At 44.7% G+C, this 24675-nt stretch overlaps 1 protein-coding gene across 1 annotated transcript in view; it reads left to right on the top strand.

Moving 5' to 3' along the window:
• Positions 1 to 24675, top strand: part of GIGYF2 (GRB10 interacting GYF protein 2) — a 1722773-nt gene that overhangs the window by 227539 nt on the left and 1470559 nt on the right. The window lies entirely within an intron of this gene.

Genomic DNA, 24675 nt, shown 5'->3' with positions numbered 1-24675 from the left:
AGACTCCACGAACTCCCTCCATGTCTTCTCCTTTGATACTCTCTTACATTTAACCAGGGCCTCTTTATATCCTGTTCGACAGACCCGTATATAAGTGGGGTTCCTCTGCACATTTTTCAGGGCCTCCTTTAACTTACGTTCTGCTTGCGAGCAAGAGGAATCAAACCATCTTGGGTCACCTCGGGAGATGTCAGCTCAATTGGTGGTAAGGGGGGGGGGTTGGGGGGGTGAAGAGTCAGAGAAATTATATCTGGCTCGGTCATCAGGTTCAAATTAACCTTTTTAGAGCTGCCAACCCATGCCACTCGACGTATCATGATAATTCTGCAGTCTACACTGGAGCCTACAGGGGTATTCATTGTTAGCCAGTGAAGTACCTTGTTCTTTAATTGATTTACTATAGTCTTTAGACTTGCCTGGGTGGAGAGGCAGAACATTACCTAAAACAACTACGAATGGTGTAGACTCTGGTGGAAGATGAATAGTTGGAAGGTTCTGACAAACCTCCCCATTTGGCGCAACTGTACTATCCATCTCCTTATACAATTTTTGCAGCTGTCCATTTGAACTCCCTTGCAAGGGTTTCTCTCAATTGCTGACAATTTCTCCAAAATAGGGCTTAATTTGGTGTCCAATAGGGTGGCCAGTATATCATGTAAAGCCTTAATAGCCTTTGAGACTAAATTAGGGCTACCGTTTTGGGCACCAAAGGTTTGTTTGCAGGCTTGGGAGCTGGGGTCAACCGGGTTCTTTTTGCTTTACTCCCAATGGTTTGGAGTTTGCGTATAATACTCCCCTCGGCGGTGGATTGGCTGGGCTGGAAGAGCGTATGAGTTGTTGTAGGACTCATTAAATTAGTACTATCCTTCCCTTGTGGTACGACAGTACTTCCTCTTCTATCGGTAATGATAACTGGGGAGAGAGGTCTGGGTGGAGTCTGAGGGAGCACCAAGGAGGGGACTTCATTAATAGGCAATAGGCTTTCAGTAACCGTAGGAACTGTAGGCGACACCTGACAACTATCCGAACAGGCCGAGGACAGTTCAGCCTGAGGCACACTGGGTCTGAGTAAAGACGGACCTAGACAATAGGTTGGTGATCTAGAAAGACGCCTGTGCACAAGCTCTATCTCTTTATCGATTATAGCAGCTACTCTCCTTCACCATGATTTTCCAGACATGGTGCTTCTCTTAATTGCAGACTTCAAACTTGTATTGAAACCTGTTTCAACACCTCATCTCTTGCAACCTCTGCACCCCCTTCAACGTTCTCCAACCACATCCAATCAACTACACCTTCTACACTACACCTCTCACTACAAACTGTCCTACTACCGTGTAAATTGTCTTGCACTTGTCTGCAGATCCCACATTGCCCTGTTTCCAGTTGAAAAACGTGTACCTGTTTATAACAATGTGCACTTTTAGTAAGAATACAATTAAATCAACTGTCATTGGTAACATCTTTTCACTGTTTCTCCTTTAGCAATCTGTCTTTAAATTCACTGCCCCTTAGTACCAATAAAGTGCAACAGTGCGCATATGTTTTGCTCGAGAGAACTTTTCCTCCCTTTCCTATATGTCATATACAAATACTCTCATAAAATTCAATACAAGTAAAGAAATAATCTTTTAGATTTTTGCAGAAGTTCAATAACCCACACCACGCCCAACTGCAGCGGGGTCATCCACCGCCAAGAGTCCCCACAAACAATACACAAAGAAAGTTACACACATTCCAAAAGGTAGAATGTAGATAGAACAATAAATGGGGGCTGTCCCATGCACATAACCCAGCTACAACCACTAAAGCATGACATCATTGCATGAACCTAATGTCAGGCTGTGACATCACCTGGAAAACTGATGTCTGACTAAACATCACTACATAAACATCCACTCAGCATGTGACAATACTAAACAGTGCCAGGCTGTGATAGCACTCCAGAATCCTGATCTCAAGCTGTGACATCACTACGCGAACCTGGATCCAGACTTCACTCTGGGCAAATAATCTCAGCTCATGACATCACTACAAGACTCTGACCTCACTCCAGGAATCTGCTCTCAGTCTCTGACATCCCTCGAGGGATCTGATCCATTTGCATTACTACGTGAAACTGATCTTGGACTGTGACATTAGTACATGACTGCAATCTCCAGCTCTGACATCACTACATGAACCTGATTCAGAACTGTGAAATCACTCCTGAAAAAGGACACCAGGCTTTGACATCACTATAGGAACCCACTCTCAGACAGTGATGTCACTACAAGAACATGATTCCAGAATGTGACATTTGTCTGGAAAAGAGATGTCCGACTACGACCTCAGTACAAGACCCTGACCTCAGACTGTGACATCACTACATAAACATGATCTAAGACAGTGACATCACTACATAAACATGATCTCAGACTGTGACATCTCCACATAAACATGATCTCAGATTATGACATCACTCTAGCTACCTTGTTTGAAACAGTATTGTCGCTACTTACCCGTTCTCACATTGTAACACTGGTGCATGCTCTCACTCGGATTGTGACTTCAACACATAAACCAGCTCTCACACTGACGTCACTTGAGGAACCCACCAGCCTGTGACATCACTTTATGAACCTCATTCCATATTGTGAAACTGCTTCCGTAAAATGATCTCAGACTGTGATATCGCTGCAGGAACATGGTGTCAGACCATGACATTATACCAGAAACATGATCTCAGGCAATGACGTCACTACATGAAGCTGACCTGAGACTGTGACATCACTACATGACCACAAAAGACTTTATAAGCACGTGAAGAACGTCATAAACATCTAACTAAAAAGGAAACGAGCATTGATATAGCACGCATTTAAATTTATTATATTTTAGTTCAGGGAATATTGAACTTCCAGCTAAATTACCCTGTAATCATTTCAATGTATTCTTAAAGCGCGTTCATCAAAACTAGTTCGATTCCCGGCGCGGCAGGTTTCTGGACCAGGGTCAGCGGACTCGATAATTCTCTCGCCTCGGTGCCCACTCTGATCAGCGATCACACTCGGCAACTCTGGGCATTAGCTTGCCTCATCTTCACTAACGGCCCCACCAGACCGCCGGGGATGCCTGGTCTCACCCTGGAGATACCCATTAAGGGACCATCTCTCAGGGAAGCCAGGAAGGGTTTCGCAGCGGTCGAAGCGCCTTGGGACCCTACGGGTAAGTAGTGCGCTATATAAATGCCAATACATTTACATACATTTACATTTACAATTTCGCAGACCGCCGTGTTGAAGGATAAAGCCTTAGGAGAGCGGATTACAGCCTGGCCAGGCGTGAGCATAAATGCTTCCAAAGGCCCATTATGGCGGCGCTGGGTCCCCCCGACGCTGGCCGGGTCTCAGAGAGGCCTTGGCAGCCATTAATGCCGAAGGGCAGAGCTGGGCTTGCCACAGCGAGCCCCTCTCGAATGACAATTATTAGACAGCGCCTCGAGCAGTGGCGTAGCTAGGAGGGGCAGTCTGCCCTAGACGGACCTTTTTGGGGGGCGGCGGCGAGGTATGTTTTTTTTATTTTTTATTCATAGTCAGTCTACTCCAACCCCACCCCTTCTTACCTGCACTGTCACTGGACATTGAAAACTCAGGGACCGCTCCGGGTGGCAAAAGCTCTTGCTTCGCCACTGGCCTTGAGTCCTCTGCCGCTGGATTACCGCAGAGGGCTCCCGGGAGAGAAATGTGGGTTTGTCTGAGATGGTTTGTTACTAGCAGAGAAGGGCGTGAGGCTGAGTCTACAGCCATCAGACCACTCTCTCCTATAGAATCTGCAAAAATGGCAAGCAAATGTGAAAATGGAGCACACATGCACGAGCCCCTGCACTTACATGTTATCTATCTATCTATCTATCTTACTAAGTGGCAGTTGCCACTGTGAACGTTATATTTAGGACATTGTTACAAGAGGAATTTTTTTTTTTGGTTTGCTAATAATTTTTGTGCTGTTCGGATAGTTTTATGAAGGTTTGTCAAACAAAAAGGTTTATAAATCTCAGCTTTTGCCAGGAAAGTTTTGGAGTGATCCGTCAAGTGGGGACGGACAAAGCGTGCTTTTTGTGATTTGACGTAAATCCGTTCAGCAGCTTTAGAGATATCTATCAACACGGTACTACTGAGGGAGTACCAAGGTACTACATGGCAAACTAAGCATATTAATTGGCTGAACATGTGGGCCCAAGAGTGGTCTGACCAAGGGCTGTGATTGGCTGGCTGCAGCATGAAGAGAAATGTTGCACTGCCGTTTTAGGACTCTGTACCTGTGTGCACATATCCTTCATGTATCTGCAGACATGGCAGTACTATTGAGAAATCAACACACAATTACAGTGAGACCAAAAAAAAAAAGAACGTTAGGCGTGTGTCTGTGAGGTATTGCGTGAAAGTGGTGTGTTGGCCAGCAATGGGGTGTTGCCTGCCTGTGGCCAGGACCACAGGAAACCACAATAGGTTACTGCGGGTTTTCATCTTGACGAAAGTGTGACTACAGATGAGACCCCTCCCGGGCCCCGAATTTCTACCTAACACCACGGTGTAGTGTTTTTTCAATTATGTGTCCTAAGTATACAGACACCACCTAGCACTACAACACACCTTAGAGCGTGTGTTGGAAATTCAAATTCACGTGGCGTGATGTTTGCCACTCACACACTATTCACCCGGTCCTGATGAAAGCCCACTCACATGTTTTTTCTGGGCTGAAACATGTAGACCATTATTCGACAACTAGGAGTAAATCCCTCCATCAGTTGTGCCATTTGTTTTTAACTGTATCCTGGGCTGCCACTAATAAATAATTTAGCCAAGGATTCCCAGAGATATTTTAATTTACACTACATCACACAAATACACCACACCTGCTCCGCTGTAATCCGGGATTGTAGCACAACTTGGGGGCATTCGGCCACAAGTTGGGACCCCAATGATGAAGCATGACACCAACTAGGTTGGTGTGTGAGGGGTCGTTTAAGAAAACCTAATGGTCCCCTGACTTTGCTTATCGCAACCCAGAGTCTTGTTAGATATCTTTCCAGTGGGTTTGTACACATTGTTTTGCTAATTTGTGCCAAACTCCTCACGCTCATGGCTGAGTGCCACGTGCTGCAGAGTTTGGCCACCTGCCGGGGTGGGGTGGGGTGGAGTGCCCGTGGAGGGCTGGGAGCAGGGTCTGGTTGCAGGTCGAAAGGTGTACATTGTGGGAGTCGCCACTGGTAGGTATGTTAATAAAATCTTACTTCACGTTTAAAAAACGACCCTAGAAATTCAATGAAAAAAACAAAAGGTTAAAGTGATGTTATAGTTAGGTGAAAATGTCAGTTAAAATACAATTTTAAACAAAACAAAAACACTGAAAATATCCAGTTATATTTAATTGAAGGAACTATGTGTTGAGTTGCAAATGCACTACTTATGACTTCCCATATTATATCACGAATGACATGTTCTATGATGTCATTTCTAATGTCATCAATGACATCACTGTGCATTGTGAGTGTGCAAGTTATAGCTTCTTCACTTCACTATAACATGTGCATTTATAGCTACATATTTCATGCATTTCGTCCCTCAAAAATCAGACGTATATACAATCTCTATGGCCCTGAATGGCGGGGAAGGAATAACAAGCATAGACAAAGCCAGTAAATCAGACTTCTAAATCTAGATACTCTTCAGTGCTTAGTGGTTTTAGACACCGAGCAAGTCATCATCCACGCACTCAATCACTCACATCTATTTAGCCACCAATCTGGTCAGTTTTTTTCTTACCCCAAAAACAAAACCAGAATAAAACACACAAAACAAACTCAACAACACAATCAAGATAAATTAAAATAAGTGTAGAAAAAAGAAGCGTCATGCCTCCTGAACATGGCCGGCATATGCTGAAATAACAAATTGCACGTCAGACGAGGAATAAATAATGCATAGAAGTCGGCTCAGCATAATTATAAGTTGTAGGTTTTTCCACATCCATATTTTCTGTGTGTGGGAAAACTATTCCTAATTTTCCAAGATAGTAAATCCAGCTGAAAAATTTGCATAAGAATGTCTGCGGTCCGGTCGCAGTCAAACCTTAGTTCTGTTTTTATTTTTCTGTTAGCAATTACCTTTCCTTCCCCTAATTTAAATATAAAGATGACAAAAGCGTTAACCCCTTTACATCCCACTCAGCAACTTTTTAAAAATACTTAACTATCAAAAACGACTGAATAGATTTACACCAAACAAAACAAAAAAAACACTCTTTCTAAGTAAAGTTCTACTTTCATTCCAGGCTGATTAAATTTATTCAGCCGTTTGGGCCATGGGCACATTCATAAAGAAAAACCAGTAAAGTAAAATAAAAAACCCACCTGCAAAGAACAGTACAATAATAAATTACATATACATTACACTTAATCATCAGAAAACAAGTAACATAATATATTGATGCATTATTAAAACACTGCACGAAAACCTAATCCAACACACTATTAAAAAAAATCACTATAATTACTCAATCTAAATGTACTACAAACCCACAAACATTATAACTAACCTCTAGAACCCCCTACATACCACCTACGCTCAAAACCCTAAAAAAAAAAAAGAAAATGAATAGACTTACCTGTTCCGCTGAACAACACCTTCCTGCCAGAAAAGAGATGAAAAATGAGTCAAAAGGACTATGGCATGGAAGGTAGCGGTAAAAAAATGACGGCTAAATAAAACAAACAAGCATTTGCAATGCAATAGGTCTCGTATTAGGAAAGTTTGAGCTATTGGTCTTGTAAATGACACATTTTTTATTTAGGTTTTGTTTTTGAAAATAGCGAAATTAATAGCTTTGTCATTTACCATGCCAATAGTTATAACTTTCGCAAATGTGACACCTATAGCATTTGTAATGCACTATGTGTTGTATTTACGTGACTTACATGTATTGATATTACAAATAACAATGGTTTTTAATTTTTTTAAATAATGAATACTTAAATAAGTTATTGTAATTTATAATGGCAATAGCTTAAAATTTTGTAAATAACATTTGTGAAGATTATGTTGTGTATTTTATTGTGACGAAAATCCAAGAACATATGTCAAATATTAACATCTTTTTGTTACATTTGTAATAAAGCTTGAACCATTGAGGTAACCTATTTGAACCAGTTGTTGTTGAATGGTTGCACAGATTGAAGCTGTGGTGGGGCTCAGTGATGTTGTGGTGCCACTGAGTGATGCTGTGGTGGTGCTGAGTGATGCTGTATGCTATGCTATGTTTTGTTTTGATATCCTATGTTTTGGTATGCTGTGTTGTTATGCTATGGTATGTTTTTTATGCTATGGTATGTTTTGCTATGCTATGCTATGTTTTGCTATGGTATGTTTTGCTATGCTATGCGAAGTGTTGCTATGCTAAGTGTTGCTATGCTAAGTGTTGCTATGCTAAGTGTTGCTATGCTAAGTGTTGCTATGCTAAGTGTTGCTATGCTAAGTGTTGCTATGCTAAGTGTTGCTATGCTAAGTGTTGCTATGCTAAGTGTTGCTATGCTAAGTGTTGCTATGCTAAGTGTTGCTATGCTAAGTGTTGCTATGCTAAGTGTTGCTATGCTAAGTGTTGCTATGCTAAGTGTTGCTATGCTAAGTGTTGCTATGCTAAGTGTTGCTATGCTAAGTGTTGCTATGCTAAGTGTTGCTATGCTAAGTGTTGCTATGCTAAGTGTTGCTATGCTAAGTGTTGCTATGCTAAGTGTTGCTATGCTAAGTGTTGCTATGCTAAGTGTTGCTCTGCTAAGTGTTGCTCTGCTAAGTGTTGCTCTGCTAAGTGTTGCTCTGCTAAGTGTTGCTCTGCTAAGTGTTGCTCTGCTAAGTGTTGCTCTGCTAAGTGTTGCTCTGCTAAGTGTTGCTCTGCTAAGTGTTGCTCTGCTAAGTGTTGCTCTGCTAAGTGTTGCTCTGCTAAGTGTTGCTCTGCTAAGTGTTGCTCTGCTAAGTGTTGCTCTGCTAAGTGTTGCTCTGCTAAGTGTTGCTCTGCTAAGTGTTGCTCTGCTCTGCTTTGCTCTGCTTTGCTTTGCTATGCTCTGCTCTGCTATGCTCTGCTTTGCTATGCTCTGCTTTGCTATGCTCTGCTTTGCTATGCTCTGCTTTGCTATGCTCTGCTTTGCTATGCTCTGCTTTGCTATGCTCTGCTTTGCTATGTAAAGGTAGAGCGTGTGCATATGTGTAAGTAAAAGGAAAGAGCGTGGGACAGAGGGACAAGCAGGGCGAGTTAAGTATATGAGAATAAGTGGCAGGACAGAGTGGGGGAGCAGACGGAAAAACAAGGTTATTTAAGAAAATGAGGATAAGTATTAGGACAGAGTGCATGGCAGATGCATGATGAAGTAGAATTTTGAGGAAAATTGTTAGGATGGAGTGTGGGCAGAATGAGAGGAACAGTGAGTTAAAATTATGAGAAATTGTTAGAGAGTGCGTGGGCAGAGGGAGGGGCACGGTGAGTTAAAATTATGAGGACAATTGTTAGGAGAGAGTGTGAGGAAGAGGCAACAGAATACGTGAGTGTTGTGAGGTAGGGCAACAAAAGCAAAGTTAATACTATGTGGCAGATAATAAAACACGAGGGATTCAATAAAGATAAAGAGGAAAGGAGCAACTTGGCGCAAAGAAAGTTAAAGCGTGTGCATATGATTAAGTGGCAGGAGAGAGTGCGGGAGAGAGTGAAAGGCAGGGCTAGGGGATAATATAAGGATAGGTGGCAGGACAGCGTGTGGGATACGGGAAGAGGCATCGGGAGGCAAAAATATAACGATAAGTGGCAGAACAGAGTGCAGGACAAAGGGAACAAAATACGGATTGTTGTGTGTTATGGCAAAAAAAGCGAAAAAAGGAAAGTTAATACCATGCTGTACATAATAAAGCACGAGGAATTTATGAAACATTAAAAGGGAGTAAGCAAACAGTGGAAGCAGAGGTAGAGCATGTGCATATGTTTAGGTGGCAGGAGACTTACTACACATTTGTATTGTTTCAAGCTCCTACATACAACCGTTTTTTACTTTAATAAAGATAATGCAAATTAATGGCTCCCTGGCTGCTGTTACAATGAAAGCTTTTGCATGGAGATAGTTGAGCCAGAATGTTGTTGCTAAGTATTTGATACTTTTGTGTGGTTAAGTAGTGTGGCGGTTTGGAGTGTGTGAGCAAGTTGAGAAAGAGGTAGCTTGCCCTACTTGGGTAATACACTTGTACTGCAGCTGTGGAAGCCGTGTCTGTTCTGTGTATCTGTAGAGCTTGTGGTAGTCACAAGCACCAAACATACCGTATCAGTTCCACATCTTCACGGTGCCAGCGCCTAGAGGCGCATGTCGTGAGCACTGGGCGCTATATAGGTATCAAATACACTCATTCAGTGCCAAGAGGCGGCTGGGGGTGGCACAGGCGCTATACAAGCACCAAACATACCTTAGCAGTTCCATATCTTCATGGCGCCAGCGCTTAGAGGAGCATGTCGGGAGCACCGGGCACTACATAGGTACCAAATACACTGATTCAGTGCCAAGAGGCGGCTGTCGTTGACTCTGTGCGCTAAATGGGCGCCAGATGCACCAACTTGTACCATATCTGTGTATGGCTCCAACTGTACCACAACACAACTGCAGTGTCCAACCCAGCACCAAGAGACTGCTGCCGGTGGCTCTAGGCGCTATAGCATTCTGTTGTACAGCGCGTACTACTGTGCTTCGAGAGATACCGAGGGCTATATGCACATTCGTTTTTTGCCCGCTCGCCTGCGGGTGCGGGGCAGTAGCATCACGTAACCGTAGGCGCTCCTGTGCAAGAGACGATGCGCTGCTTGCGCAGCACTAATTTCCGCCCCACCTCAGATGCACGTTAGTGTGCGTAAATGCACACGTCTGTTTGCACACCACAAAACTGAAAACACTATTTGCACAGCACTTTCATCACATCAAAATGAATAGTAGTGGAGAGAAGGCGCTGTATGCGGACCGTGGCACCTAATGCTATTCTGCACAATGGCCAACCTGTTAGAATATTTCTGTTGGATTGAAATCAGTTAAATGTAAAAGGGTGGTGGGAATGAGCCTTGTGTCTTGTCTAATGACATTTTCTGTATATGCGCCGAGGCAGTGGGCAGAGAAGGATGTAAGCGCAAGTGTCCCATTGCATTTTATTCATTTAAATGCAGTTGAGTTTGAAGATGAGCACTCTGGTGTTTATAACTGTGGTTGTAGCTAAATTGAAAAAACTTTATTACCCTATAGCCGGAGGAGTACACACTGCAGTCACTGCTTGTACAGTCCACTGCTGCGTTACATATACTGTGCCTTTGCTCAAAGGGAAAGCGACTGCGCGTATCCCAACAAGAATTTTGACAACACCGTCCCTCCTTGCAGGCGATAACATTACAGCCCTGTTTGTACTCTAGTCCAAAGGTTCCCTGCAGGCGATAATTATGGCTTTGGTGGAGGCTTTTGTTGTATTAAAAGCAGCTGTAACATGAGGGGGTGGCGGAATAAGAACAAAGGAACTAGAATGGAGAACTGGAGAGTGTTTAGTTTTTTTTTTTATTGAGAGTTTAAGCGGGAAATAGGGGTTTGAAGGAAGAGAAAGGTACAGGAGACAGAAGGATGTTATAGAAAGTGCTTTAAGTTGTGTGGAAACAAATGAGATATTTGAAGGAAGCATATGAGGAACAAATCACGGCCTGGAGGAAAAGAGTAGTGGGGGAGATGTGTTGTGGCTGCCTGCTGTTCATATGGGGTCGGTGGTCTGGTTCCTGTGAAGCCTTGTGACAACAACTTGTTAATTTATGTTGGTAGGAGCGCCGGAGGCTGAGATCACATTTGTGATAAAGTAAGGCGTTAGGTGAACTGAAGTTTATTTCAAGTGGGGGGGGGGGGGGGAGAGAGAGTGTGCTGCGTATGTCTGTAGGAACTGTAAACAAGTGGGCTCTCAGAAGGCTATTTCAAAGGCAGGATGCTTAGTATATTTAGATTCCTAATTGTTTATTTATAACGTTTAAAATAGAAAAGGAAGCAAAACAAACGTGTTTACAATTTTTGTAGATTTTTTTTTTTTAAAGAGTCTTAAGCGTTCCGGCGGATCCTGACAAAATTTAAGCATGCTGCACGTGTTAATATTACGTCCTTAATTGAAGTAAAACAGTTTTGCACAGCACATTGCAAATAGGCACCAAACTGGTTTAAAACGAGTGTTGCTCGTAAGTTGGCGAGCAGCGCCGAGCCTGCAGGCCTGTTCTCGCAGTTTGAGTAATTCAGCCAACGCGCTTATGCACGCTTGGATCCTGCAGGGGCGAAAAACCAGTCGCAGGCAGGCAGTAGCCCATGTCTGTGAAAAGAAGGGCTCAAACTCTGCATCTGTTTCTTGGAATCTCATTTCGGTGCCATGTGTAACACGATGACGCGGTGGCGTGAGATTCCAAGTGTTATTTCAGCTCCTTGATCATGAGAATTTCTGAATAGTGTTCAGATTCCAGAGCATCATGCTGGCTTCTCCACTTTGCAGCATGTACACATGCAATTAGCCCTGGCAGGCGGCCAGCGCAGCAGTGTCTCCTTTAAATATTGGATCAGATTCCCTGGCGGCCGTGAAGTGTGAAGCAGTGGGCGGGGAATCTGATGCCTTTGAAGCTCTCGCTGCCTTTGATGATGGAATGCGAGTCACGGAAGGCAGGCGCTGGAGAGGGAGGGGGTGGGCTGCCTGCAACTTGAGCGACCATATGGAGAGGAAGGGGGGTGGACGGCCTGCTGGGAGAAGCTTGTGTGAGGGAGACTGGGCTGCCTTTAATGATCAAATGCGAGCTCGTGCACGAGGAGCTTGTGGTCACGTGATTCACGTGAACTGTTGGAAATCCTCATCGTGAAGTCAGCTTTGTGGTTTGACTGTAATAGGTCTCTCTACCAGACCTAAAAATGGACACACAACTCAAAAAGGATGTCCACACCAATTTTAGAAAAATATATTTTGTATTTTATTTAAAGACACTTCTGCAACAGGGCGACTTTCTGTCGACATTCGCCTTAAAGGATGCCTACTTCCATTTTCTGATCCATCCCGCTCATCGCAAATCTGTCAGATTTGTGGTAGCTGGTCAACATTACCAATTCAAGGTCTTCACAAAGTGTCTGACGGTAGTTGCTGCTCACCTAAGAAGGCAACACATCCATGTCTTCCCTTAGTTGGACGATCGGTTCATCAAGGCCAGCACATATCCAAAATGTATCTAGCACACCCACAGATTAATTTTGTTACTACATCGACTGGGGTACACAGTCCGTGTGCTAAAATCACATCTCCAACCTGCAACTAGTCAAAGCTATCAAGGAGCCATCCTAAATATGCAAAAGGCTCTGGCTTTTCCCAACTCAGCCAGAATTCACAATATTCAGGCTCTAGTTCTCCAGTTTAAATCCAATCACTCGTTTCCAGCTCTGGGTGTATATGCAACTACCAGGAATGGTGGCATCTTGCATTATGATAGTTCCCTATACCCGGCTCCCCTTGCGTCCCATTCAAGAATGTTTAGTGAGTCAGTGGACCCAATCACAGGGTCTGTTAACCGTGCAAGTGTTTGTAAACGGCTGTACTCACCGCTCTCTGCAGTTTTGGAACACACAAAATGTATAAAAGGACGGCCATTTATAGACCCGGTTCCACAGACCGTACTTAAAAGCGGACGCGTCCCACACTGGCGGGGGTGCTCATCTTCAGCACCACACAGTGCAAGGCATATGGAGCCAAAGGCAAAGGTTGCCCCACATCAATCCTTCAGAGCTGCTTGCAAACTTTCTAGCTCTCAAAGCATTTCAAACACACCTGGTTGGCAAAGCTGTCTTAGTCCATATCGACCACATGACAGCCATGTACTACATACAAAAACGTGGGATACACTCTCTCCCACTGTCCCACTTAGCCCAGGACATTTGAAAGTGGGACATTCACCACAAAATCTATCTCCTAGCGGAACACCTCCCAGGAGTGGACAACCAGATTGCAGACCGAGGCAGCAAGTACACGAGTGGGAACTTCACCCTCAAGTTCTCCTCCCTTACTTTCAAAGTTGGGAACTCCCTCAGATAGATCTTTGCCACACACCAAAATGCCAAAGCTTCGCCTCCAGGTACCCACACCAGTATTCCAAGGGCAATGCACTATGGATGAATTGGTCAGGGATATTTGCCTACGTGTTTCCGCCTCCCACTTATTCCAACAGTGGTTCGGAAGCTCAGGCAAGCATCCCTTACATTGATCCTAGTAGTAGCTCCCACATAGGCCCGTCCACCATGGTTCACAACCCTATTGGAGCTCTCTTTGGTCCCACATCAAAAGCTGCTTTTAATACCCAGTCTCCTTACACAGAGCCATTGAGAAATCAGACACCCTGATCCCAAACAACTGAACCTCGCGATCTGGCTCCTGAACTCAGAGTTTGGTTATCTGAACCTTCCACCAGGCTGTTTGAACATCATCAGGGAGGCCAGAAGGCCTACCACTAGAGCCTGTTAAGCAGCAAAAATGAAACTTTTTATTTATTGCAGTAACAATTGCATCAACCCTCTTAATGCTTCCATACAAAACATTATCTGTTACACTTGCAGCAGTCAGGATTGGCTTACGCCTCCACCCGCCTACATCTTGCTGCAATAGCTGCTTACCTACAAAATTGGCACCATCTATCGTTTTTCAGAGTGCAGTTATACCTCCAAGACTCCCCACCTGCCCCAGTTTGGAATCTTAACATAGTCCTCACAAGATTAATGGGACCACCCTTTGAACACATGCATAGGTGTGAGCCACAGTTTATCTCTTGGAAAGCAGCTTTCCTCATTGCAATCACTTCGCTAAGGAGAGTGGGTGAACTACCGGCACTAACCATAGAATTTCTACCTAAAGTAGTCTCTGCATTTCACATAAATTAGTCGGTAGAATTACCAGTATTCTTCCCTCAACCTGATTCTGTTGCAGAAAGAGCTCTTAGATGTCAGAAGAGCACTCTTCTACTACATTGAAAGAAAAATCATTTCGAAAGACCAAACACATTTTTGTTGCTTTTGCATAAGGGCAATCCTAACTCCTAATCTGGTATTGCAAGGTATTAAATGTATTAAAACATGTTATGCAAAAGCAAAGAACTTTAACTATACCCCATAGAGAGCATTCCTCTTGAAGGATAGGGGCTAGTATGGCCTTCTTAGGGAACATTCCCATAGTGGACATTTGCAAAGCTGCAACATAGTCTACACCGCACACATTCACAAAACAGTACTGTGTAGATGTGTTAGCCAGACAACAAGCTAATGTGAGCCAAGCAGTACTTAAAACACTATTTCAGACAACTCCCAACAGCTACAGGTTAGCCACAGCTTTGGGTGATGACTGCTATATAGTCTATGCAAAGCATGTGATTTACAGCTCACATGTCTCGAACGGATAATGTTACTTTGTCAGTAAACGTCTGTTCTTGGCATGTACAGCTGTAGATTCACATGAGCCCACCAGCCTCCCAGGGTACTTGTAGCTGCTGCAGTTCTCTCTTTAGTATACATATATATGCACAGACTTCTCTATTCTACTCTTTCTAACTCCATTCTCACCCTCTGCGGGAAAACAATCTAACAATGGAGTTGATGCCCATCGCACTATCAACGAAAAGAGGAGTCCCCTACCTTGTGACTGGAAAAGACTTCTTTGAAGAAAAACAACTTTCAAACATCCGGTCCCAACACTAGATGGCAGGAGTATGCAAAGCATGTGAATCTACCACTGTATATGCCAAGAACAGACCTTTACTTTGTACGTTACTTTTCAAAGTCATTTCGACATTTTGACTTACCTGTATTTCAATCAACTGCATTTGAACCTGCATTAAATTGTAAAACGCTACATATGATTATGCAAAGTATTTATTTCACTTACCTGTGCCAGGCTTGGCTTGGTTCTAGAAATAAAATAACAAAAAATATTTGTATACAAAACAAATTGGTCTGAGTTCAGTCTTTGAGTGTGTGACATCATTTGCTGATTGAGTATGTACAGCAAATGCTTTACACTATCCTCTGTCATTCATTCAAATGCAGCTTTATTCGACAATTTGTAAAATAATCATAAAAGCACAGTAAAAGCAAGTTAAAACAAAACATGTAAAAGTACATTCGCTAAGAAAACTGGATGAGCAAACTCAAACATTAGCTAAACGTTAAATTCTCAGAATTAAAATCACAGTTTACATAAATATAGTTTTTATGCTTGTGAAGACCGACCTTAGAAATGCGTTACAGATAAAATTATAAGTTCTTCCCCAAGTGATTGCATAACCAAAAATGCAGGTCGACATTGATGCAAACCTAAAGATCTAAGGACAGGGAGTATCCATCTCTTCCTTTGAACTTGATAGTATTTATAGAAAAATAGAACATGCATCGTAGTCTAAACTGATACCTCATCACAAGGGCATCTGTTTAGCACTCTAGACCAGTCATTTCTGGCTGGGAAGCTAAGTGATCTATGAATCCAAGTGGAAGACAGTTTCTCCCCCGATAATCCAGTAGAGGACAACTACGAGGCTTCCTGCACTAGGATATCCTCAACTACTGACTCCCATGCCCCCCTAAAAAGATGCAAGCCTAAGGGCAGAGCATCAGCCCCCTGGTTCGATGACTCCCTTAAAGCCCTTAAATTAGCCTGCAAACAGGCTGAGAGGAAATGGAGGCAAGGATACTCCGACACTAACAAGTTACTTTGGAAAAACAAACTCCAGCAATACAAATCTGCTATTATTAAATGTAAATCTACCTACTTCTGTTCCACTATAGTTACAGCCGCCAACAGCTCCAAAAGCATTTTTCAGATCCTTAACAGCCTCACCCACCCTGACTGTGCCAAAAAAACAATCCCTCCTACACAAGCACTCTGCGACAATCTCGCACTGTTTTTCAAGGATAAAATTGAGACCATTATCCATAACCTGAGCACCTCCCCCTCACTGGGCCGTCTTAACGGCCCTGGGGCCGACACTACTGACTATGATACGGTGAACCCAAGGTGCCAACCCACGGACTGTTTGCAAGAATTTCCCCCCATTTTGGAGGCGGACTTCGATAGACTGGCTCGCTGGGATTTCTTCGGGTTCCCCTCTCGACCCTCTGCCCCCTAAAACCTGGAAAGCTTTCGGAGTGGAACTCTTCTGCACTCTCTGCAGGATCTGCAATCAATCCCTGCGCTGCGGATTTGTTCCGGCTCCCTGGAAGCAGGCTCATTACTCCGCTACTGAAGAAACCCTCCTTGAACCCCGAGTGTTTACTGAACTATCGGCCTATCTCCCTGCTACCATTCCCGGCAAAAATTGCCGAGCGCTGGGTGAGCTCTTGTCTCTCTAAACATCTGGAGCAGAATCACATCCTGGACGAAATACAATTTGGTTTTCGTCCGGCCCATGGCACTGAAACAGCCGTTCACTTCCATGGAGGATCTTCGTATGCGTGCAGACAGGGGCCAGGCAGTAGCCCTGATCCTGCTGGACCTGTCTGCCGCATTCGATACGGTCAATCCTGTGATTCTGCTGAAGAGACTAAGGGAGGCTGGGGTTGTCAGCACCGCCCTGCTCTGGTTTCATTCCTTCCTGCGGGATAGGAAGCAGGCTGTTTCCCTTCCCCCGTTTCAATCTGCCTTCTCCTCAGTACCCCATGGGGTGCCTCAAGGCTCGTCCATCGGCCCCATTTTATTTAACGTCTACCTTAAACCTTTGATCACGTTAATAAAATCCCATAGGCTAAAAGCCATAAACTATGCTGATGACACTCAGCTCATCCTCTGTTGGGAGGGTGAAGAATCGATCCCTCTGGAATCGTTTCACGACTGTCTGAGAGATACAGCTGGTTGGCTGCATAAAAACTCCCTGCAATTTAACTCCTCCAAAACCGAGGTTCTGTTCTGTGCCGGAAGCCGGATCCCCCGCCTGTTCCCAGACGAATTTTGGCCCCCGGAAGCCCCGGAAAAGCCACAGCCGGTCACCACCGTCCGCAACCTGGGTGTCATGATGGACAACAAACTTAGCATGGAAACTCAGGTGGCGAAAACAGTGTCCACTTGCTCGGCCTTACTGCGCTCTCTACGCAAGATCATGCCACTTCTCCCCTCACAGGCCCGGGCGTTAATAGTCAGGTGTACTATTCTTAGTCGCCTTGACTATTGCAATGCTACTCGAGGCCCCAGCTGTACTGCTAGACCGACTCCAAAGAGTTCAAACGGCTGCTGCCAAACTGGCCCTTGGCTGGACCAGGAGATCTTCGGCCACAGCGGCTTTGGCCGAGCTGTATTGGCTCCCTATGAAGCAGCGAGTGGCTTTTAAATCACTGTCTTGTTTTTAAAGCACTGCACGGCGTTGGGCCCAGCTCCCTGCAAGCCATGTTCACCTGGTACATCCCAACCAGAGCTCTCCGCTCCTCTACAACCTGCCTTGTCACAGTACCAAGATTCAACAAGGTCAGGACCGGGGGAAGATCCTTTAGAGTTGCAGCTGCAAAACTTTGGAACAGCCTGCCCCTTGACATTCGCCAAACAATGGAACTCCTTCCATTCAGAAAAGGATCAAAACCTGGCTTTTCCCTAAATATTAAACTCTGGCTACATGTCTCTGTGGTTCCCCTCTTCCTTCCATCTTAGGAGTTATTTCCAGCGAGGATACCTGGTAGGTGACAGCCGCGCTATACAAGCGTTTTAAATAAATAAATAAATAAAATAAATAATGCCCATCCTAAAACGAGTGAGCAAAAATCTGTCGTAGTCAGGGGTAACCAGTCTTAAATAGGGTTGCATCTTGGGGGAGATCAGAATGTGTTGCTGAGCAAGAACTGTAATTTTGGTAATTTCTAAATTAAATCTAAAATTTTCAACAAAATTGACAACTTTGTTTAACCCTTTCAATGCTCATGACGAGCTGAGCTCGTCATGATGCACAGTTGAGCTGTGCTGATGACGACGAGCTGAGCTCGTCATGACACCAGCAAAATGGCAATTTCCAGCACAGGAGGGGAAAACACCTAGCAGTCAAGGTGTTAAAAACGTTCCTGTTTACATTTCAAAAAATAGATGGATTATCAAAATATTCCTGGTGGCCCATTTTACACAAAAAGTCTGACCTAATTCAACCAGCCTATACAGCGAGCCCTATCCAACCCGCAACAATCAGTAATCAATTGGCGATTCAGAATGGTCTGCTCTGAAGTCCAGATACGATGCCATAGGAGAATCTGTTGAATATGAATCTCATCCGTTATATATATGGTAAACCAAGTTCCATATGGCAGTTAAAAGTAGAAACACTCTCCGGGGCGGCCAATAAAAATCTAAGGAATCTATTTTCTGCCGTCTGTAGAGCGGTCACATCAACATGACCCCAGATGCCTGCCGCATAAGTTGCGATAGCAACACGTTTGGCTTTATATATTTGAAGTAATTCTGGGGCGGGCGTTTGTGCAGTTTACTGCTAAAGTTAGAAAAGGCTGCCAAAGCCTTTAAGAATAACAATTTCCTTGACTGAACAGCCTGGGATCATGTGCCAGTTTGATCAAATAAAACCCCCCAATAGGAGAAGGTTTTACAACATTCTATGCGGTATTTCTCTAGGAAGAACGAGCTGGTGTTCTTGCTCCCTACACCACATTTTAAAATAAAGGTTTTGGAGGTATTGAATGAAAGGCCCAAGTTAGACATAAAATTAGCAAGACTGGATATAACTTTCTGTAGACTAATCTGGGTATTGGCCATAAGAACCGTGTTGTCTGTTTACATAAGCGCAGGGAGTGAGCGCTTCCCTACCAGTGGAATGTCCTGGCATTCATCAGTCAGAACCTTTCCTAAGTTGTTAATGTACAAAGTGAATAAGAAAGGTGCCAGGACGCAACCTTGTCTCACTCCTCTTCCAATGGTAAAAGGATCAGTGTACTCTCCCCCTGCTCCGTAGCGTGCACTAGCCCTGATATAAAATAGTCTTAAAAAGGAGGGATGTATGACATTACAACGCATGCTTTTACCACGCATGCTTTTACATCGCAGGTTTTACAACGCATGCTTTTACAATGCATAGTGTTGAGGGGTGCTGGATAGTGAATAGTTTAATTTACTATTCCAACTCCAGTCCCCGTGGATAGTAGGGAAGGTGTTGGATAGTAAATTAAATCTATTCCCTATCCTAGAGCACCCCCCAGCGCAATGCGTTGTAATGGTTTGCGTTGTAATGGTTTGCGTTGTAAAAGTTGCGATGTAAAGGCACTGCGTGGTAAAAGTTGCATTGTAAAGGATGTTTCCCAAAAAGGGATAAGACTGCAGTCCACTCCCATACTTTCCAGGATCATTCAAAGTTTGTCATGGATAACGCAGTTAAAGGCCGCTATTAAATCCACAAACGCCAACTAAAGGTTACCCCCTTGGCCTTGGTATATTTACAGATGGTAAGATCCAAATTTAAACATTGATCAATTGTACCAAGGCCTTTGCAAAAGCTGAATTGGATGTCACTAATTATTTGATGGTCACCTGCCCAGTCCTGTAGACCGGCTAAAAGTGCTCTCCCAATTATTTTAACTGTTGAGTTCAATAATGAAATTGGCCTGTAGCAAGCCGGGTTAGGTCTGTCTCCTTTCTCAAAAATGGGCACCAAAATGGATTCGCTCCAAGTTGAAAGAAAACCAAAAGAACCACATGCGTTAATTACCGGAGTTAAAATGGATCCCCAGAACTCTGTATTATACTTAAAAAAAGGTCGACCGGTATACCGTCTGGCCCGGTGACCCCCCCCCCCCCTTACTCAATGTTATAGCCTCCACGATTTCACTCAATTCAAATTGAAGGTGCGAATGGGAACTTATAAGCTGGGGTTCTTCCCTATCCCCATCCTGATCATCAGAATGGGATTTATTATATAATTTAGAGAAATGCTCAACCCGTTCACCCCTCGTTATTGCAATTTCTATGGTTGCCCTCTCTGTATCTACTAAAAAGGGGGCATTCACCGCCTTCCAAAAAACTGTGTGGCTCTCTGTTTGGAGGCTTCACGCAAGGCCTTCCGAGCTTCCTCCTTTAAAAGTTTTTTCCTAGATGCCATTGCACACTAGTATTCCCTTCTAGCTTCTTTTATCTCTTTCTGATTTTTAACTGCTCTATGAAGGGCGATTTTAGGAGCAGAGTGAGCTTTCGAGCAGCAGTAATCAAACCAACCCCTCTTTTGTGGGTGCTTACTTCTTGATTTTCTATGGAGAGCATTGCTAACAAACTGATATTTTGGAGTAACCCTCCACAATATCTTCCGGAGGGTTACCACTACCAAGACGCATATTGATAGCATCTCTACAATTTGAGACAACCTTAGTCATAAATACGCCTGGGTCGAGTTTCTTCCATCACAGGACTTCCATTTTGTCTGGCCAGGGTAATATCTACCACACGAGGAAAAGTAGTTACAGACCTTCTAACTGCCTTGTGGTTACATTTATGTTCTGTGGAAAATGGTCGCTAAGCGAGATGTCGTGGGTATGAAACGCCAATATTCTGGAAGCATGTATTGCAGATATTAAATAAAATCTATCGGAGAGAACAACCCTCGACCACTAAAGGTTGAATTAAAAGGGATCGTCGGACTACAAAGATTAGCAAATCCCAGATCTTCTATAAACATTATTTCATTAATCAGATCTCCCTGGGTAGAATGGATAAAAGGGGGAACACTTGAAACTATGTCCTGCTCAAGACCACAAACCCTATTAAGTTCAGTCTTTGAGTGTGTTACATCATTTGCTGATTTAGTGTGTACAGCAAATGCTTAACACTACCCTCTGATAAAGCCTTACTGCTAACCCACACTACCACACATAGAGAGTAAGGTGCTATCTACTTTTACCTCTGCCTACCTTTGAGGATTCCATTAGACTCTGTGCACACTATACTGCATTTTGGTATAGTCTATACAGAGCCAGCATCCTACACCCTCAGCCTAGTCAGCGGATGCAGCTGTTCTGATTCCTTGCTGGCATGCAGGCCTTCTCCTGGATGTCCTTCACACTTTTACTTCTAGCTGACTTGTAGCTTCTACATAAGTCTTATCTGTGCTGGTTCTCTGGGGTGGGATTTTAGTGCATTAACAAGGGCTCTCCTAGCTATTGAGCTTAGGGAATTGAACTATCCTCTTTCTTGTGGTCCGTTAGCCGGCGTTGATCGGGTAAGTGCCGCTTTTAAGTTCACTGTAGGAGCTCTGACCTGGGTAACTATTAAAGATGTGGAGCACTTGTCATCCAGACAGGATACAATATCATCCCTTGTTTGTGCTGTAATTGCAGGAGCCAAATTCCGCTTCACTACCTGCACCCACTTTAACTGGTACCCATTTTTCCTGGTTATTAAAATATTATTAGCTTCTACCTGTTGATGGTTATTCTCCTTGCAGGAAATATTTAGGTGGTTAAGTAGAATAACCTGGTCGCTGTAGCATGTGAAGGTGTTTTCTATGTGGGAGACCTTTCCAGTTATTGTGGAGAAGGCTAAAATGAAGTCCATTGTAGACTCCAAATTAATTCGCCTGATTGTTTTTCCTAAATGGCCTGTTTTTGTATTGCTAATTATTCCCTTGTTCCTTGTACATAGGAGTCTGTTAAGTCTCTCTCTGTAATCGTTGTGGGTGAAATGGGGAAGTGGGTTACCCGGGTAGTCTTCCAAACCACTCACCATGACCTCATTATACTTACAAAGGTGGGTGTTAAAAGTCCCCACCCAGATAATATTTGGAACACCCACTTTTAAGTAAGATAATTTATTTTATCTAGCTCACTGTTGAATTCTTGTACCACTATCTTCATGTTTCCCCCGAAATATTTTTTATAAAAATTAATGGGTCCTTCATTTATAATCTCCAATAGAAGAAGGTGGAAGTGATTGTTCAGGGAGCCGACCATCCTTATTTGTATAGGGAGGTTATTGGAAATTAAAGTTAATAGTACCCCCTTCGCTCTACCTGACGCCTAGTGCACTGCAGCTCTATGGAAGGAGCGGTACCCTGAAACAAAAACTGGTTCTATGGCCCATGTTTTTTTGTCTGAAAGCAAATGATTTCCAGGGAATGCCAAAGATGGTGACACTCAGCAGTTTCCTAGCTTAGAAGATTCCTGACACATTCCAGGATGCTAAACTGATCTTACTTTTGTGGCCTATACTCCGAGAAAGGGGGATTGAAGGACTACCCTGTATTACAGGGACTAGGCTGTCTGGTGTAATTACACTCCCAATAGGTGGGGGGGTTGCTTAGGCTAGTCAATCACATGATTTCAAGTCTGAGAGAGCAGCAAATCTGTTATACAGGCCTCCCCCCAGAATGTTTCTGGGGCCCTTCCCTGTCCCAATAACTGCTCTGGCCTTGACTTCGTCCTCTGTCCCGTGCCAATCTTTGGGCCCTGCCTATAAAAATGGTCCAGTGATAGCGGTATAATCTCAGTACTTCTAAGGGGTGTTCTGTTGCGGTTACTTAGAAGTAGATTAATTACCCACATGAGCGTTGTTAAAGTTTATAACCACAGTCTCCGGTAATAGTTTTGGTAGAGCTACCCAGCCAAACCACTCTTCTGGCCATAATGAATTTATTCGACAGAGTAGTTCCTTGTTCCAGGGGCCAGTAGGTGGTATGAAAGCCAATGCAAACATTTATCCACTAACTGCGTGGTCAGTTTAAGCTGGTTTTCCCGCAGTGGAGGAACATTATCCAGGACCAGTACTAGAGGGGAGGCTGCTGGTCGAAGATGGAGGACTTTTTGTGAATGGTTTTCTGCGACTGCCCCAAGTGTTTCTAGTCTTCCATGTATCTGAAGGTCAGTCCTTTTGTCCCCCAAGACTGTGGATCCCTGGTGAGCTAAACCCGTTGTGCCCAGTGCTGGTAAAGTAAAATCCTCCCTATGGGCACTGCGGCAGAGTGTATTAAAGTACACGATGTGCCTGCGGCTTGAGGTTGAGTTTTGTCCACAGATGAACATGCAGGCTCCGTATCCCGGGGGCTCAGGTGGGGGCAGAGTAACAAAGCGTTCTGGGCTTCGAGACCAGCTAGTTGCACTCCAATCTGTTAGTTTGGTTAGGATGGTCCAGCATGGAGGATCTACATTTTGCTTACTCCCACCCATAGCACATCATCCAGTACAATAGATGGAAATGAGGTACTTGCAGTAGGTGATATTGCTGGGCTCACTGTGACCATTTTGGAAATTCCGCCCTTAGGTTTGTGGACTCTAGTTGGCTTGCTTGGCATGGGTTTAGGAATTCCTCCACCCCTACTTCGCTTGGCTGGAGGGTCGTTGAAAGGGTCAGTATGAGGGGAATGCACAAGGCCCCTCTAGTTGGAGCGGGTAGAGCTGGGGCAACTGGCGAGAAATCAGTCTGAGTATATGGTGGTCAAAGGATGTAGACAGATGTAATGACTGGGTATGAGAGCCCACTTCTAGGACTCTCCTTGTAAGCGACCTCACTTGGAGGGGAAGAGGTTCCGGTTCCAAAGATGAGCACCTGTCAATGAGTTCAGTCTCATGGATGTGAATGCTCGCCGCTCAATCAATCAATCAATCAAAGACATTTATAGTGCGCACTACTTACCCGTAGGGTCTCAAGGCGCTAGGGGGGGGGGTGCCGCTACTGCTCGAATAGCCAGGTCTTCAGCTTCTTCCTGAAGGAGAGGTGGTATTGGGTCAGGCGCAGGTCGGTCGGGAGGGAGTTCCAGGTCTTGGCGGCCAGGTAGGGGAAGGACCTTCCTCCTGTTGTCGCTCTTCGGATGCGGGGGACGGCGGCAAGGGCGTGGCTGGCTGATCGGAGGTGGCGTTTCGGAGCGTAGAAGTTGATACGGTTGTTGAGGTAGCTCGGGCCTTGCTCGTGTAAGGCTTTGTGTGCGTGGGTGAGGAGACGGAAGGTGATTCTTTTGTTGACGGGGAGCCAGTGCAGGTCTCTCAGATGTCCGGAGATGTGGCTGTAGCGTGGGATGTCGAGGATGAGTCTGGCTGAGGCGTTCTGGATCCGCTGGAGTCTCTTCTGGAGCTTGGCGGTGGTTCCGGCGTAGAGGGCGTTGCCGTAGTCCAGTCGGCTGGTGACGAGGGCCTGGGTGACGGTCTTCCTGGTCTCGGTGGGGATCCACCGGAAGATCTTCCGTAGCATGCGCAGGATGTTGAAGCACGACGAGGAGACGGCGTTGACTTGTCTGGTCATGGAGAGCAAGGAGTCCAGGATGAAGCCCAGGTTGCGTGCGTGGTCTGTCGGTTTGGGTGCGGTGCCCAGGGCGGGGGGCCACCAGGAGTCGTCCCAGGCGGAGGGCGAGGAGCCCAGGATGAGGACCTCCGTCTTGTCTGAGTTCAGTTTCAGGCGGCTGGTCGTCATCCACTCGGCTACCTCTTTCATCCCTTCGTGCAGGTTGGCTCTGGCGGCGGCGGGGTCGTTGGTCAGGGACAGGATCAGCTGGGTGTCGTCGGCGTAGGAGATTATGTTGAGGCTGTGTTGGCGTGCGATGGCCGCGAGGGGGCTCATGTAGACGTTGAAGAGGGTGGGGCTCAGAGAGGATCCTTGGGGGACGCCGCAGATGACTTCGGTGGCCTCTGACTTGTAC

This window comes from Lissotriton vulgaris, chromosome 11, assembly GCF_964263255.1.
Source record: "Lissotriton vulgaris chromosome 11, aLisVul1.2, whole genome shotgun sequence".
NCBI classification, from domain to species: Eukaryota; Metazoa; Chordata; class Amphibia; order Caudata; family Salamandridae; genus Lissotriton; species Lissotriton vulgaris.
The sequence above is the reverse complement of the archived record's forward strand: the minus strand, read 5'-3'. Positions and strand labels throughout refer to the sequence as shown.